Source organism: Cebidichthys violaceus, unplaced genomic scaffold (genome assembly GCF_023349555.1).
Source record: "Cebidichthys violaceus isolate CVI_PGR_0920_01 unplaced genomic scaffold, fCebVio1.0.p SCAF_10, whole genome shotgun sequence".
Lineage (NCBI taxonomy): Eukaryota > Metazoa > Chordata > Actinopteri > Perciformes > Stichaeidae > Cebidichthys > Cebidichthys violaceus.
The window spans coordinates 10,396,203-10,411,681 of NW_027176263.1; positions in this window are offsets into that span (position 1 = coordinate 10,396,203).

Genomic DNA, 15,479 nt, shown 5'->3' on the forward strand with positions numbered 1-15,479 from the left:
AGCTTGTTAATGTAATTCTTAACTGATGTTCAATATTTGGGTCTAGTGCTTGTCTTCAGCACATGCACAATTAAATCAGGGATTAGTTCACAATATCTGTCATATCCAATTCCTTCCTTTGCTTCAACCTGAATCAGATGCATGCAAAGAATTTGCAGAAAAAAATATTAATTTAACAGCAAGGCATACTTGAGTTGCAGATTTCCTGTTCATTTTAGTATTCATTGTCCATGATCCTGTCACGTATGAGAGTGATTAGGGATTCATTATAACATGGCCTGTCAGTGCTCAGCCTGTGTACATGTGTGCAGTGGATCAATGGTGATTCTCCGGCAGGATGCCTGGCCTTGTCGTGTGGCGAGGGGGTGCACACGGAAAGAGCAGGCAGATTAAAGCAGCTTTGTCTGTGCGTAAGTGGATTATCAGCAGGTAGAGTGCTCCCAGTGTTTCTGCAGCGATTGTGTTAGTGCACTTCCTGCCTGGCCACAGAGAGGACCATCTGCCATTTAGCTCTGATGGATGGTCCCAAGCAGACGTCAGTCTCCTCTACGCAGAACACATGCTGAATCCTGATCAGACTGTTGGCTCATATTAGTGAAGCCCATCACTTTGTCACGATAGCACTCTTGCTGCTGAGGTTCAAACAGGAATAACCATGCACACACACACACACAGACACACACACACACAGACACACACACACACACACACACACACACACACACACACACACACACACACACACACACAGACACACACACACACACACACACACACTATGAACTGTAAAACAGGACGAACAGATTTGGGTGCTTAACCAATGTGGCATTGTTCCAATACATACTACACCAGGTAGACATATAAACAAGCCTCATTATGGACTGCATTATGTCCATTCCTCATTATATTGGTGAACAGACTGTAATATTTTGACTGGCATCAAATGCGCGTAGCTGTGCCAATTCCTAACAGGATTGTGTGTCTTGAAGCATAAGCTCACCCAGTGACAAAGTACAGTATGTCTACTTCTCGCGCACAAGAGATGAAAGAGAAACTGAGGGACGGACAAGAACAGAAAACCAGGAGGAGGAAGAGGAGAATGAATATAAGATGCAGTATATTGACAGAAACATCACCATGAAGAAAAAAATATCCAATTGATCAAAGTCATACTGTAACCCCATGGATCAGGCCAGTGGATCATTCAGACATTAGACAATGGTAACCTTAGAAGAGGAAGAGATAACGGCCTTTCATGTGACAAGTGGGAGACATTCGAAAGACAGAATTTATTCATTCATTTATCTCTGTATAATAATAGAGACGATGTATATTTGTGCAAAGATAGCTGCATTCTTATTTGACGAAAAAAATACTGCAGCTTGTCAAGTGACCATCAACACTTGCTAAGATGTGTAAAATCGGAACAGATCATTTACAAATGGAAATTTCATACATTTCATAATTTCAACTTGTTAATTTGGTGCATTCAAGTTAAAGTATATTATTTAAGCTACCACATGACCAAAACAAATATAATCAATTCCACCAGTAGCAGTGTAGATTTGTTATATGACATAATAAACACAAGACTTGTCTGTCTGCCTGGCACCTGGGAGGTGTGTGTTCCATGTTCTGTGTTCTGTGTGTGTGTTCCATGTTCTGTGTGTGTGTTCCGTGTTCTGTGTTCTGTGTGTGTGTTCCGTGTTCTGTGTTCTGTGTGTGTGTTCCGTGTTCTGTGTTCTGTGTGTGTGTTCCATGTTCTGTGTGTGTGTTCCGTGTTCTGTGTTCCGTTACTACTGTGTTAATTTTTCAATCGTGTCGTTTTTATGATATGGTTAATATTGTTCCCTCTGATGTGAATAATATTTGAATGGTCCGTGTCCTTTAATGCGTGTTTTAGCGCCGCAGTTTTGCCGGAATGTGCAGAGGCCTGTTGAATCGTGTTATTTGGGTTTTATGTTATTCTACCTGCTTTGTTGTCATATATGTGTCTGGTTCTTGTGAGTTTGTTGTTGTCATTGTGTTAATTACATTGATTTTGACTGCATGCATTGCCTGTTAATGACGAAGCATCCCGTCATGCTGGTGTCATAATGAGGTTATGAGGAGGTGGTTCAACTGTAGTAGCACTGAAGGCCCTGGTATAAAATACAGGCCACTGCTGCTTGCACTGTGTTGAAGATCGTGTCACACAGCTACATGTGTGTTAGTAGATAACAGTGAATCATTGTGAGCTCTCAGGCTGCATCTGAATCAGTGTCACCAAGACACGGTGGCGTATCTCCTATTATTACCTATTCTACCATTGTCACATTGATTGTCATCTCCCAGTTTACCTCATATATAATACATTTCCCATTCAGCTTGCTCTTTGTGTATTATTTATTTTTTCCGTCATCCCCAGAAGGGAAAAGCTTTTTCCCCCCAATAAGACATTTATACAATTAACAGCAACTATATGGGTGGTGAATCAGTGTCAGTCACAGAACAAAAACGTGTTTTGTTGCATTGTGAGGGCAGTTGACCCTCTCAGTGTGGCAGGCGTGCTCTCAGCCAGATCAGATGCCCTGATATCCACCGAAAGGCAGGCGGAAGAAAGACCCTGTCTTTTTCTGTCAGCCATCTCCTACCACTCGTAACGTTATCTCATCAAGCCTGTCAAGAAATAAATTAGAATACAGCAAGCGCCGAGGAAACAGAAGCCCCGTCCGTTGTGATACACGTGACATTGGCTGACAATCTTGTTTTGCCACGAATGCTTCTGTAATTTCATGCATGTGCATTTTTAGATTGATTACAGTTTGATGCACAGCTCTGGTTTGTTGGTATAATACTGTTGCCTTTTGAATGATGAAAAATGAAATTCCATCATGTTAATGTGATACACATTACAAATGTAATTGCCACTGAAATCTTTATTTGCAGAGAGGTAGCATTTTGATTATAAGAAAAAAATGATTTTGGATGGAGAATTCTCTTTCAAAATAATATTTATGGAGTGTAGTTGTTGACTTAGACATCCTTTATATCTTTAACTATTGATATCTAAACATCAATTTTATGATATTCTGGATTTAGTGAAATTAAAGATGGAAACAAACATTCTCACCAGTACGGGTTGGACCTCTACTGGATCCTAGATACCTGAAATCAGACTCTGAAACACAGCAGGTGGTCAAAAGGCAAGAGTCAGCATTGAGAAAGCATTCAGACCAGAGGGTCATTGTAAACAAGCAGTTGTGAAAATGTGAGTTGTTATTAGAAACCAGCTTCCTGAAGCTCGGTATCAAGGGAAATATATTTATTGTAGCTTATACTGGCCATTGGTCTTCATCTAGAAGATGAATTTTGGATTCAGGTACCTTTAAGGGCTTCATGTAGTTTAGTGCTCAGTTGTCAAACATCTCTGAAGGTGCTGAACATATTCCATGATCTCTCACTGTTGTGACTTCCAGCTGTTTATGGCTCTGCAAGCCTAGTGAACCACACTGTCAAAGACCAATTCATTTCTAATCCTGTGTCCCTGTGTTAATTGTTAGGTTATCTCTACCTATATGCTAACTATATGTCAAATAGTATCACAGTATTTTTGCATCAAATCCCCTTTTCTTATCTGTAAAATGGTTTTAAATGTTAAATGACTCATCCTGTGTTAACAAAAGTCATCTGATCACATGAGGCTTTGGGGGACTAGCAAGCTTTACCAATCATATAAAACCGCACTTCACAGTTTGTGTATCGTAATAGCTAATAGAGCAATGTGGAGAGATAAGAGAAGTGTGTTTGGATCGCAGGGGGCAACAACTTTGTTTTCATAGCCAAAACAATGTGGCTGAGGTCTAATTAATTCTGACTGTTGGCTCCACACACACCTCCCCTACTTATTGTGAGATCAGGAGGAGGACGAGGGAGAGATGAAAGACACATTTTTCCTTTGTGTCACTGCATTACACAGGCGGCAACCTCCGGTTCTGCAGAGTGAAGCCGATGCAAAAAGAAGTCTGATTCTATAGAAGTCTATGAGAAAATTACTCTACTTCTCTCTTGATTTATTACCTCAGTAAACATTGTAAACATGAGTTTATGGTCTCAATCACTAGTTTCAAGTCTTCTTCAATACAGCATGATGTACATTTAGTTAATTATGGTCAATTTAGATTAAAATAGAGCATAAAGCAGAGTATGCTTTATGCCATCCTCTGTCCCAGGACCCTCATATTGGTACAGGAAAAGCCTCTAAATGGGAGGAAAAAAGAAGAAACCTAAGGTAGAGCAACAGAAGAGGGATCCCTTTTCCAGGATGGAAAGAGGTGCAATAGATGTCATGTGTACAGAATGAAGAAAATAACAGAGTTACAACATATTCAATATGATGACTACGTCCAACTTCCTATAGACAGTCTATGGCAGTACAGCAGTTAAGCGTTTACCAGATGATGCAAAAACGACCGGTAGTAATGTGTGAATCATGAATGAATGGTGAAACAAATGGCAGTTTTTGCAGCTCAGTGTCATGTTAAACTCTAATCCCGCCCACTTTTTAGCAGTCCACTCAAATGTAAAGGATTTGATTCAAATCCCTCTTGTGACTGTGCACCACTCAAATATTCCATGTCAGAAGTCTTAAGATTCTTCTTCTCTGCATTTCCAAATCCTGTATATTAAGCCACTCAGTGAGAGATGTGTATTTTGTACAGTTGCCCAAAAAACTAAAAAAATAGTCCTTTATCCACAAGAAAAGAAAGAGCCAGACTTTAGCTTTAGCATTCTTAGCATCACTTAGTGAGTTGCCATCCTCTGGCATGTGTGAAATGAATAAAACTACCCTGATTCGAGTGTGAGCAGTTAACCGTACCATCAATCAAGCTAAATAAGACAGACAGTGTGACAGCTTATGGCATAATATGACATTCAAAGGAGAGGGCACTTTAACATAATCAAAAACTCACTTGCATGTGTGCCCATGACTACGCTTCTACTTGCATGTAATCATTTCCAATCATTCCAATCTCACCACACAAATCTGGTACAGAAATTACAGAGTGAACAATGTCCTTTATTTGCAATAATTGTATTACAAATTCAATGTGTGGCACCTTTAACATTAGTGTAGGTTATATTTCTTAGCATGCTCTATGCGGTCTGTTGCATGCTTTGTAGTCCTATAGATAAAGCAATCAGTCCTGGAGGACACCTATCTCACCAATCTGAAATAGATATCAAGCCCAGGCCTTGTGCAGCTAGGAGTGGTCCACCATGCCTGCCTCTCAATAATAACCCTAAATCTTCACTACAGCCCTCCATCTGCTGCCCACTTCCTCAGGCCACTTATATTCTATCAAAAACAACCAGCATGGACATCTTAGTCTTCCACCACCTGTAGTGCCTTTTACTGGCCTTCTCATGAGCGCCGGGGCACCAATGTAACTAAAATACACACCTAACTGCCGACAGGTGGAATGGTTTTGCCTTCAGCACTGAACACACTGTAGAGGGTTGAACGGAAGAATCTTCGTTTCACTTCAGTGGTTCTGATTTCAAATCATCACAGAGGATCAGTGCAACTTCTAAAGTCAGTATTTAATCTTTGAATGCCTGCTTAACCCCAAGAGTTCTTCCTGAATGTTAACAGTCATACCCAGCCAGCATCCGAAACCGAAGTGATCCGGTTGTCAGTCAAATAAAGCCCCACACATCTGCCCTGCTCCCCCCCCCCTTCCCTTTTAGACCCAGTGCTGCTTTCATCTTCCTCCTTCGAGTACAAAGTGAATGCTGTGCTGCTGCTGGGACTCGGCCAGTCAAGGAAGGAGTCTACCACTCAGACACTGACTACAAACTATAAAATCACCGCGACTGCCTCGACTCTCTCTCTCTCTCTCACTCTTCTTTCTTTTTCTGTATCTCTCTCTCTCTCTCTCCAAGCTCATAAACGACCGGGCCTCCATTTTTGCAGAAAAGACATTTTTGCCGTAACTGCTGTGCTTTTCGTTTTCTGAGCTGCAGGATTACAGGTTATATTCAGGCCTCAAGATATACACCGGCAGACCAGTGTCCCACTGACCCTCCAAAGCCTGCAATTTAGCAGGGTTATTTATGGAGCGCATCCTCCCCGCCTGCTCCTCTGCTTTCATGATGCTGGACAGCCGCAGCCGCCTCTCTCACTTGTGCCCCAGCCCTCCCCTGCTTGGTGAGCATGGCACTTTCTCTGTGAGTCACAATCCTATTACCCCTCTACGGCCTCGTGGTGGGGCGATAAGAGCAGCCCGGCGCCCTGCAAGAGGGGTAGCGCTGAGCCTCCTTTAGCTGCGGTAGGTGGCTTAACCATGGGAAGAATGCTCCACAGAGCTTTTTGCGCTCATCATTTCAGTGGAAATTAGCTTTTGCAAAGAGGTGTGTGTTTGTTAAAGATGGAATTGCCTGGAGAGAAATAAACCAGAATATGACTGTCAAAACATCTGTAGCATTAGAGGCTTTGAAATAGACATTATGATACAAATAGGGCAGGAATGAATTGTGACATCTGTGGAGAAAAAACAACTGCATTTTTTTTTTAATAAAACAAAACAATGCAGCATAACATTGAAAATTTACATCCCGAATTTAACATTCATTCTAATTTGCGGTAGACAAACTAAGACAAATACATAAACAGCAAAACACACTCAAAGAGACGCAATGTGATATTTATTCAAATCCTACTGTATGTTTATGCAAATAGCAACAGTTTTATAATAATGATAGAGTAATTTGAAAACTGCAGTAGACTGCTATATATCTTTCCATGTACTTGCCTCTGCTGTGTGCTACCAGTGGCTCTGACACTGTTAGATATATTAAAAAGCAGACAGCCTATCTCATCCTCCTCTCACCACCTGAAAGGAAATGAATGTCACATCATTGAGATTGCCTCTCTTTCATTGCAAGTAATATTTCAGATGTCTATATGTTATTTGGGGCTGCCTCTCTTTTCCCCCATTTTTGCAAATGCACTGAACTGCACTGGCCTTTGATTACCTGATGGTCTCTTTTATGCAAACATGCATTTGATATTTCAGACCATATTCTGCGCATGCTGCAAGTTTAGCGTATACATTGTCCAAGTTTCTTGTAAGTCAGCTTGTGTGTCATCTGACAGGGTGTTTCATTGTTACACGTGTAAGAGTGAGTGCTGACAGTGCTCTTAACCCTCTCATCAAAGCCCCAGCTTTCCTCTGAACCCCCTCCTCGCTCAGGCCTTTATGTGAGCATCAATCCCTGTTCAGCCCTGTACACTGCGCATAATTATGCCGAGGCCAGCATGAGAAGAAGAAGGAGCCTCCAAGAAGGAACGGGGGGGGGAGGGGCGTATAATTAGGAATCTGGTCCGTTTTCCTTTTCCACTTTCGCTCCTCTCCATCTCACCCTGCTTCATCTGCATGTTTCAGAAGGTTTCTCCAATTACTGAGGCAGTACCCCCGACTGTTTCTGCATCCGCCACCAGGAGGGAAAGTAGGAGGGTGAGTGAGGGGAGGAGGAGAAAATGGAAGGATTCTGAAAACAGTGTGAGTTTGAATTAATGGTTTAAATTAGTAGTTCCACAGGATAGAGTGAAAGTGAAGGTTAGGGATTTTTACTGTATTCACATTTCAGTGACGGTAAGAGAGCTTACCTTTGTTTAGCCTTGCTCTTACTGCCGGCCTGATGCGCATTGGACAAACATGATGTATGCTACAGTGAGGGGACCCCTCACATGCACTGTGCTCCTTAAAAATGGCTGTATGACGTTAACTAAAGTAGGATGTGGTGCGAACCAGTAGAGGGAACATATGTCATGCATTCATGCAGGATTTATACTTGGTCGTATGAGTCATTGAAGTCTGTACCTCATGGATTATCAGGCATCAGTGAGGACAGCGGCCTTTAAATGGCAAAGCAGTAATATCAATCTTATTGAAATATTGACTGATTAGAGACATCTGAGTTTGTAACCACGGCAATATACACACCTTGGGGATTACATCCAAACACACACACATGCAGTAAAACCACCCTCACACTCTTATCCCATTTCTCAGTTTTGCAGAATCAGCTATAGCTGAGGTGACAATATGACGGTGCTGAGGGGAGGATGGTGAAGGTGAAAATGACGGAAACCTGGCAGTGAGAGTGGACTGGTGATTTGGATTTACTGTCACCTTCTCACACTGATTGGAGTAGAGGTTAATGTTGTTCTGGGGGAAAATACATTATGAATACTAGCTCTACTAGTAAGCAGTACTGTCACTTCTGTTGGAGGTAAGCAGATGAAAGTGGTTGACCACTGAAGATGCACTTTTGAGCAGAATGAGAGATTACAAATAGCCCTACCACAGTAACTGCAGAACAGAGGCTTTTAAGAACAAACTTTTGATAGCTTTTATAATAGATTTTCCATCAGGCCTAATTTCTTCATTATTTCCGGGCATGTGCGACGAACATGGAAGCTCTAGATGACTGCACAGCTGCCGCGTGAAACCCTTTCACTGTGCCCGCAGAGAGAAAAATAGTTTTAAAACTGCCAGTTAATACACTCTAATAGTCCTGACTGCTTAAAATATCAGCTTTGATGGAAAAGGGCTCTTTGATGGAAAAGTTAGGAGTGCTTGGCTTAATGGTAATAATGCATCTCGAGCAAGAAATATAGAGAACAGCATTTGTGACAGTAACTACAACCATTATCTTCCATTTTCACCTGGAAAGGCATTGAATGAAGGACTCCCCCCCCCCCCCCCCCCAGGTCTGCTTCGGCTACTTTTACTGGATCTGGAGTCATTGTTTCCCTGTTCGGTTGCCATTAGTTTCCCCCTAAAATAGCAGACGGCAGCAGAAACCAATGTAGCTAATCTCCTCCTTCCTAGTTGGTCAGTATCAGCCCCTTCCTCACTCTGCCGCTCACTTTCAGCAGAGATTAGGATGTATGCATTCATTGGGCCGGCTGTGGCTGTTGTAGTATAAAATGAACACATGTGGGCCTTGTATCTAGCTATGTGTGCTACACATCCATGGATATACTGTCACTTTATATTTCTGTTGACCCCATAATTCTTATTTGTCCATGATTGATAACTGAGAATTGCTACAAAATCCCCTCCACCGCTCTGCATTCACACACACAGGAACCAATGAGAGGCATGTCATTGCACCTTATGAATAAAAATGGATAACATTATGGGGGTTTCATTTCAACCATGTAATGTTGCTGTCATTTCTACTTCTCCAAGCCCAATGTACGCCACACCAGAGAAATATCCCCCAGATCCCATGAGAGAAATTTCATTCTCACACGGCCATAAGTCCTGCAACATCCTCGGAATATGCAATCAGCCAGCGGGGGATGGATGGAAACAAAATTGCTACTGGGTATAATAGGCAGACCTATTAAAAACATACTGCGGTCTTGGGAGGAGATATTGTGGTTACAGGGTCAGAGTGGGGCCCAACCTAATTTAAGCGAGCCAGTAATGTTGCCTCGAAATGATCTAGAGTACTTACCTGGCAGTGTTGTGAGAGACAGATGCTCCTAAAGCATTAATATCATGGCATTACTAATTACTAAATTACCTGTGTGAAACCAGTATGGACAGCACCCCGCCAGAGATTTGACCCTTTCAGCGAAACAGATTGGAAGAGTGGCACCAGCATATGCGGTGGGAAAAAAACCCAAAGAGAGAGAGAGTTAGTTTTAGACAACACAACACACAACAGATTAACAAAGCACCATATTAACCTTCAGGTGCATCTAATTGTTGGGAAATTGAATGCAGCTCTCAGTGAGGGGGGGATCAATATATTGAGCTGGCCGGGTTTACAACCTCTAATCCTGCAAATCTTCTTGAGGTCCTGAAGTGCTGTATTGAATATCTGAATGACTCGGAGAGCACTGCTTAAGCATAATTTATGTAATAGCGTCCGCTAGTGCGCAGTGATTTTTCAAGATCAGTTGACCTTTTTTCAATATGTTTAGCTGCAGTGTTCATTGAGTATGAGGTTGAATAACCGTCACATATTTAATGTTAAAAATAAGATTTGAAAGTTTAAGCTATGGTTTTAAAACTGAAAGTTTTGTGTTGTTTGTCTTTCAGTTTTGCATTCTGGGATTTCAGAACGTGTGTCGACAGGGGAAATGAGTTGACACTGGGTTAAAAGGGAATACTCCAAAAACGCCAGACCAGCCCGGCCCAGAGTTTATGGTTTGGATGGATTCCTGTCAGCTGATTGGCTGACATTCTTTTAGAAGCCACAGGATTGATTGAGAAACCACAAGCTTCTGCCGAGGCTCTTGACGCTGCCCTTTTTAGTTTCAAATAGTTTCCTCTGTTAAACAATTTTAAGAAATCCCAGAATGCAAAGCTGAAGGAGCAGATTTGATTCTTTGAAAAGGTAGTGTTGAATATCTGAAAGGAGTTTCTTAAATATCTGCAAAACTTTGGTGACACAGATTTGTTACACTGAACCCATTACACTGCAAACATGTAAAGACTGAAGCACTTATCTCAGACTTTCAGATCTTATTTCCAAATATTTGAATCCCATTTGTAAGTTTCAAAACGTACGTTCAACCTTTCAAATGTGTTGTATTTTTAATTTGATATGTAACTTTAATCTAACCTCATAGTTTAGGCCTTGGTACAAAAAAACGTGTGTTGCTTTATCTGCTGCTTGCCAAGACTATTGTATGCAGGGTATCTGTAGTCTGTTCCGACCTTATCAGCCATCGACTTGATCTAAATACTAATGATACACAGCTAGAAAGAGGAACATCTGAAGCTATTGATCACAGTTGGTTCAGCCGTAGACAAATCCAGTATGGCACAGAGAGCTGAGCTTTATCAAGAGCTGAGTGAAGCCAGCACATATGCTCTACCTCCCACATCGCTAATGTTTATCATGAAAACAAACTGCCTCTTCTCTTTGTTAAGAAGCTGTGGCTCGGCACAAGCTGATATCAGAGGGAATAACAAATGTACATTGTCTTACTTCCTACATTTTTCAAGCGCAGATCAGTTACTTTTAATTAAACTTTAAATATTTTTTGTATCTCTGAGCTTCTTGATCCATCGAGTCTTTTCATTTGTTCGGGGTGAGGTGCCCTAAAGCCTCCTCTCTGTCTCTCCAATCACAGGTTGCTGTGCCACTTGTCATCTTCAGTCAGGCCCGTTATTGAGAGGCTTCCCTCCGGCCGCCTCTTTGTCTTTAGTGGCTCGATTAAATTAGAGTGACACCTGGCATGTATCCTCAGCTGTAACGGCCCGTCTTTTCATCCCATTCCCTATTATTGGCGTAAAAAAGCTCTGATGAAATATTACAGACCTATAGGTCCTTCTCTGTGCTTCACTGAACCGTGTGGGGTCGAAAGAAACGAGCCATTGGTTAATAAGACTTTAATGCTATGGCAAATTAAACAAATGTATTCAAATAGGTATGAATAAGAAATAGCAAACCGTGAGCAATCCTTGCATATTGCACTTATTGGATGAACTAGTTTTTATAATTACATGAGCACTCTAATCTCAGTAAACGTATGGTTAGTGACTCATGCACACTTGTCATGTTGAGGTTGTGGTAAGTGGTGAGATTTCTAACCTCTCAAAGGCAATGGTGGAAATTGTGCAGAAGTGTTTTTGCCATTTTACGTGGAAAAAGAAGACTGCGTTGGAAAGACAGCCTTCTTGTGGTGGTTCTCTGTTACACTTTGCCATATATAATGCATTTTATGCACCTTTGTTATGCAAAAGAGGCATGATGAAAAGAATTTCATCATTGAGAAATGGAATTCCAGCTGCTCCTCCTCCTCCCTGTGGTCATGAGTGCTGCTGGAGGTGCAGCACTGCACACTGGAGGAAAATCCCCTCCACTCCAATCTTGTTGAGCTGACGTACATGGCCTTTTGATATTACATGCGTCTCTTCTATGCCATAGACATATGTGCAGAGAGATGCTAATGGAGCATTTTCAGAGCAGCCAAACCTGTATTTAAAGTCATTCAGTGAGAATTCTGTGGATGCGTAAGTGAGAGCAGAAACTACAGAATATGTGCTCTCAATGAACCCAGTGGTACTTGATGAAAGATATTAATTATTCACATAGTATCTTGCTTATGGTATCGAGGCACATTTCCTGACCTTGCACATTTTGAGCATATTTAGCTAGTCTCTATTGTTCCACCTTTATTCACAAATGCTAATTCTGCAAGAACTGCAAACAGTTGTACAGTATTTTAGCATTGGATGCTTGCAAGTGCTCTGCTTGCTTTAGTATTTCTCTGGATGACAACATAATAATTGATAGCAAAAGAAATAATGTCGGAATTTGATGCACCACTGGTTGGTTGATATTACATCTCTCTGTTTACTCTTTGTTGCCTTGGGGTGGCCAAGTCTGAAAATGATCTGACTGAGAATCGAAAAGATTTCCTCCTGTTTTGCTCTCAGGCAAATTAAATCATAAAATATTTAACGAATACAAATGAATCACTTTAAGGTTAAAAGATAAATATTTCATTAGCAAATATGTCAATCCCAGCTTTTATCGTTGCAAAAATGTAAATCTCACTTTTATGTTGTGGTGTACAAACGTGATTACACATTGTTATTTTTCTTCCTCTCATCCCTCTAATACTATCTACTAGATAAACATGACAGCATCACAGGTTCAGCGGAAACACCACTGAAATTACATCTGCCCACACATCAACAATCACATATAGTGCTTTTCCTCCTTTACAGCCAGGTGAAAACCCACATGAAGCGTATATTCCACCTCCCCTGAATGAAAATATTATGTTCATCCTATATATTCATGATTGCCTGCCAGTATAAACACACATTACTCACAGTCATGCAGACAGTGGGTCTGTTTGGGACAAGTGCTTCAAATAAAGGTCTGATGCTCTCTTTATCTATCGTTCATACAAAATGTCTGAATTTTCATAGGACCTACGGTATAAGCAGCTTTATTTATCAGAGCTGTCACCTGGCTTTCTTCCCCCAAAAACATGTATAATACGTCAAGTTAAAGCTAGACTGCCTGCACAAGAATACAAAACACACCAAGTCAAACTAGGAAAACTTCCACAAAATAAAGAACACAACACTTTTATTCATCTTATGTCTTGCGATTATTTCCAGCAGCTCAGAGCGAGAAAAGCTTTGGTATCTCAAAGGGAAACAAAAATAAGGGGAAGGTAAGGCACGGTGAAGCTTAAATTGAGGCCATTATTGAGGGCAGTGAGGGAATAGTTTGGGGCTCGACTCAAAGAGGCATGGGCAGAAAGACTTTTAGTTAGGTCAGATGAACAATGATGGCGGCTCCTAAAAATCTCTCAAATGATTTAAAGGTTCAGAACATTGACCTGCCAATTAGACAAGATATCTGTCTTACATTTTACGGCTAAAGTGCAATAATTTGACATTACCTTGCCTGATAATTTTCTTTGTCTGAATCAATATAGAGAAATAACGTCTGAGACTAAGAAACTTTGAAACTATAGCTTTCTCTCTGACAGTTGAGACAGCTGTAGCTAATTATCTCAGTTTATGGTAAAATGAGAAAAGATTCTTTGCTTCACCAACATCAGATTCATCAATAGCTTGACAATTAGACCGGGATCGTGCAGCTGCTGTAATGTTTATGTCGACGGATTATGGAAATGCGGGGCTGCTGTGAGTGCAGCCGTATTACTCTCAATCCCTCTTTGATTGAACATGGAATATCTGCTTCAAAGTTATAATGAATTGTGCGACTCCAGCTTTTTAAGTATGCATTAGGACAGAATCGCCAAGGTAATGCATTTCTGAACGATGCTAATTGCATGGACTTTTAGATACAGTGACTGTTTTTTCCCTGTTTTTTCCCTGTGGTAAGCAGGACATGAAAACGGGCAGAGGAACAGGAGAGAGCGGCCCACTTCCTAAATTAGGCCACAAAAGCAGTCTGGTAGAGCTCAGTTGGATTTCAAAGAACTCGGCCGCAATATCACTTCACCGTTGATGTTATTATACTCCTTGCCAGAATTCAGACAGAAATAGCCAGTGTGGGAAAATGTTTGATCATTTTAAGGTTAAATAGAGAAAAAGTGGGAATTCAGCAAATAAAATACACCGTTCTGAATGTGTATTCATGAACAGGAAACACATTTCTCTCTGTAGCACTGTTAAATTGGCCTGACTCCCAGTCCGGTTTATACTTCTGATTTGTTTGACAAAAGAAATACCTCGTTCTGAGTATATTGTCTTCGTGAATTACCAGACTCCCCGCTGCCAAGTGATAAGATCCTAAAGTAGATAAAGACTGAATATGAGAAATGGCACAGTTAAAGCATTATTCTAGCAAGGACTATACAGTACATTTCTATTCATATTTACAAATGCAAATCACAATCATTTAAAATCTGTCACTTAACATTTTCTTTGTGCTTACAGCAAATAATTAAACTGCAAAGCCAGATTTCCTATGTTCCTGTTCTGAATGATTGCTCACTAAGCTAGACTCCTGTGCCTCTCTGTGCTCTTTCTCCATCTCCGTATCGCCCTCTACAACACATTAAAACACATTAGCCCTCGCTCATACGGCTCACAGAGAGAGCGAGAGCATGTGTACAAATGAATCACTGCTGTTTGTTGTACTGTTTCAGGCTCGAGCTGTTTCAAGTATCTTATTTGAGAGAGCCGCAGATCATGTTTAGTAAGCTCACCCTCATTATATCAGACCCTGGGGAGAGAAGAGCCCTCTCACTCCATACTATCAAAGCCACGGAGCTGCCTTAGAGGACATGCTTCAGTATGAATAGAGGCTCTAGAGTACATACAAAAAGTAGCATGCTCAGCCCTCATCGCCTCGCTCAGTAGGAAGCTGCCAACATTCAAGGTTTTGATCAAGCCTTGCTGTAATGGCTGTGGGTGACAGGTATACGAGACCACGGTTGTGGGAATAAATAGCTTGATTAGCATAATGCATCAGCAACAAATTTAGCTTTCAGTGCGTGTGAAAGAACTACTTTTTGCTTGAGTGCGACATTCATATACCTTCTGAGATCGCATTTCATAGGACAAACACACAATTATGTAAACAGGGTATTTACCTTTGCACTATTGGAAGGTAATATTATTTACCTCCGGCGTGTGCCCGATGCTCTGTCACGATGTTGTCTGTATTTTTTTGGCTGCTTTGAATACGCTTGGCAGCTCCCATTGTCCACCAAAAGCGTATTTCCACTCTTTTCAGCAATCATAATTCACCTGATACACGGAGCTCTTACCTCCAGAAATCCCAGCCATATTGATCCATCTGGAGCTGAGCGACATTGCTATAAACAGGCTAATCTAACATAAAAGCTGGCCTTTCAATGCCCCAGCCTGTTGAAACGATTTAGCTGTGCCTGGTAGCAATGAATAAATAAATAGATAAATGAGACACACAATCACGGGCTCCATCCTGCAGTGCATCCCGACCGCACCTGA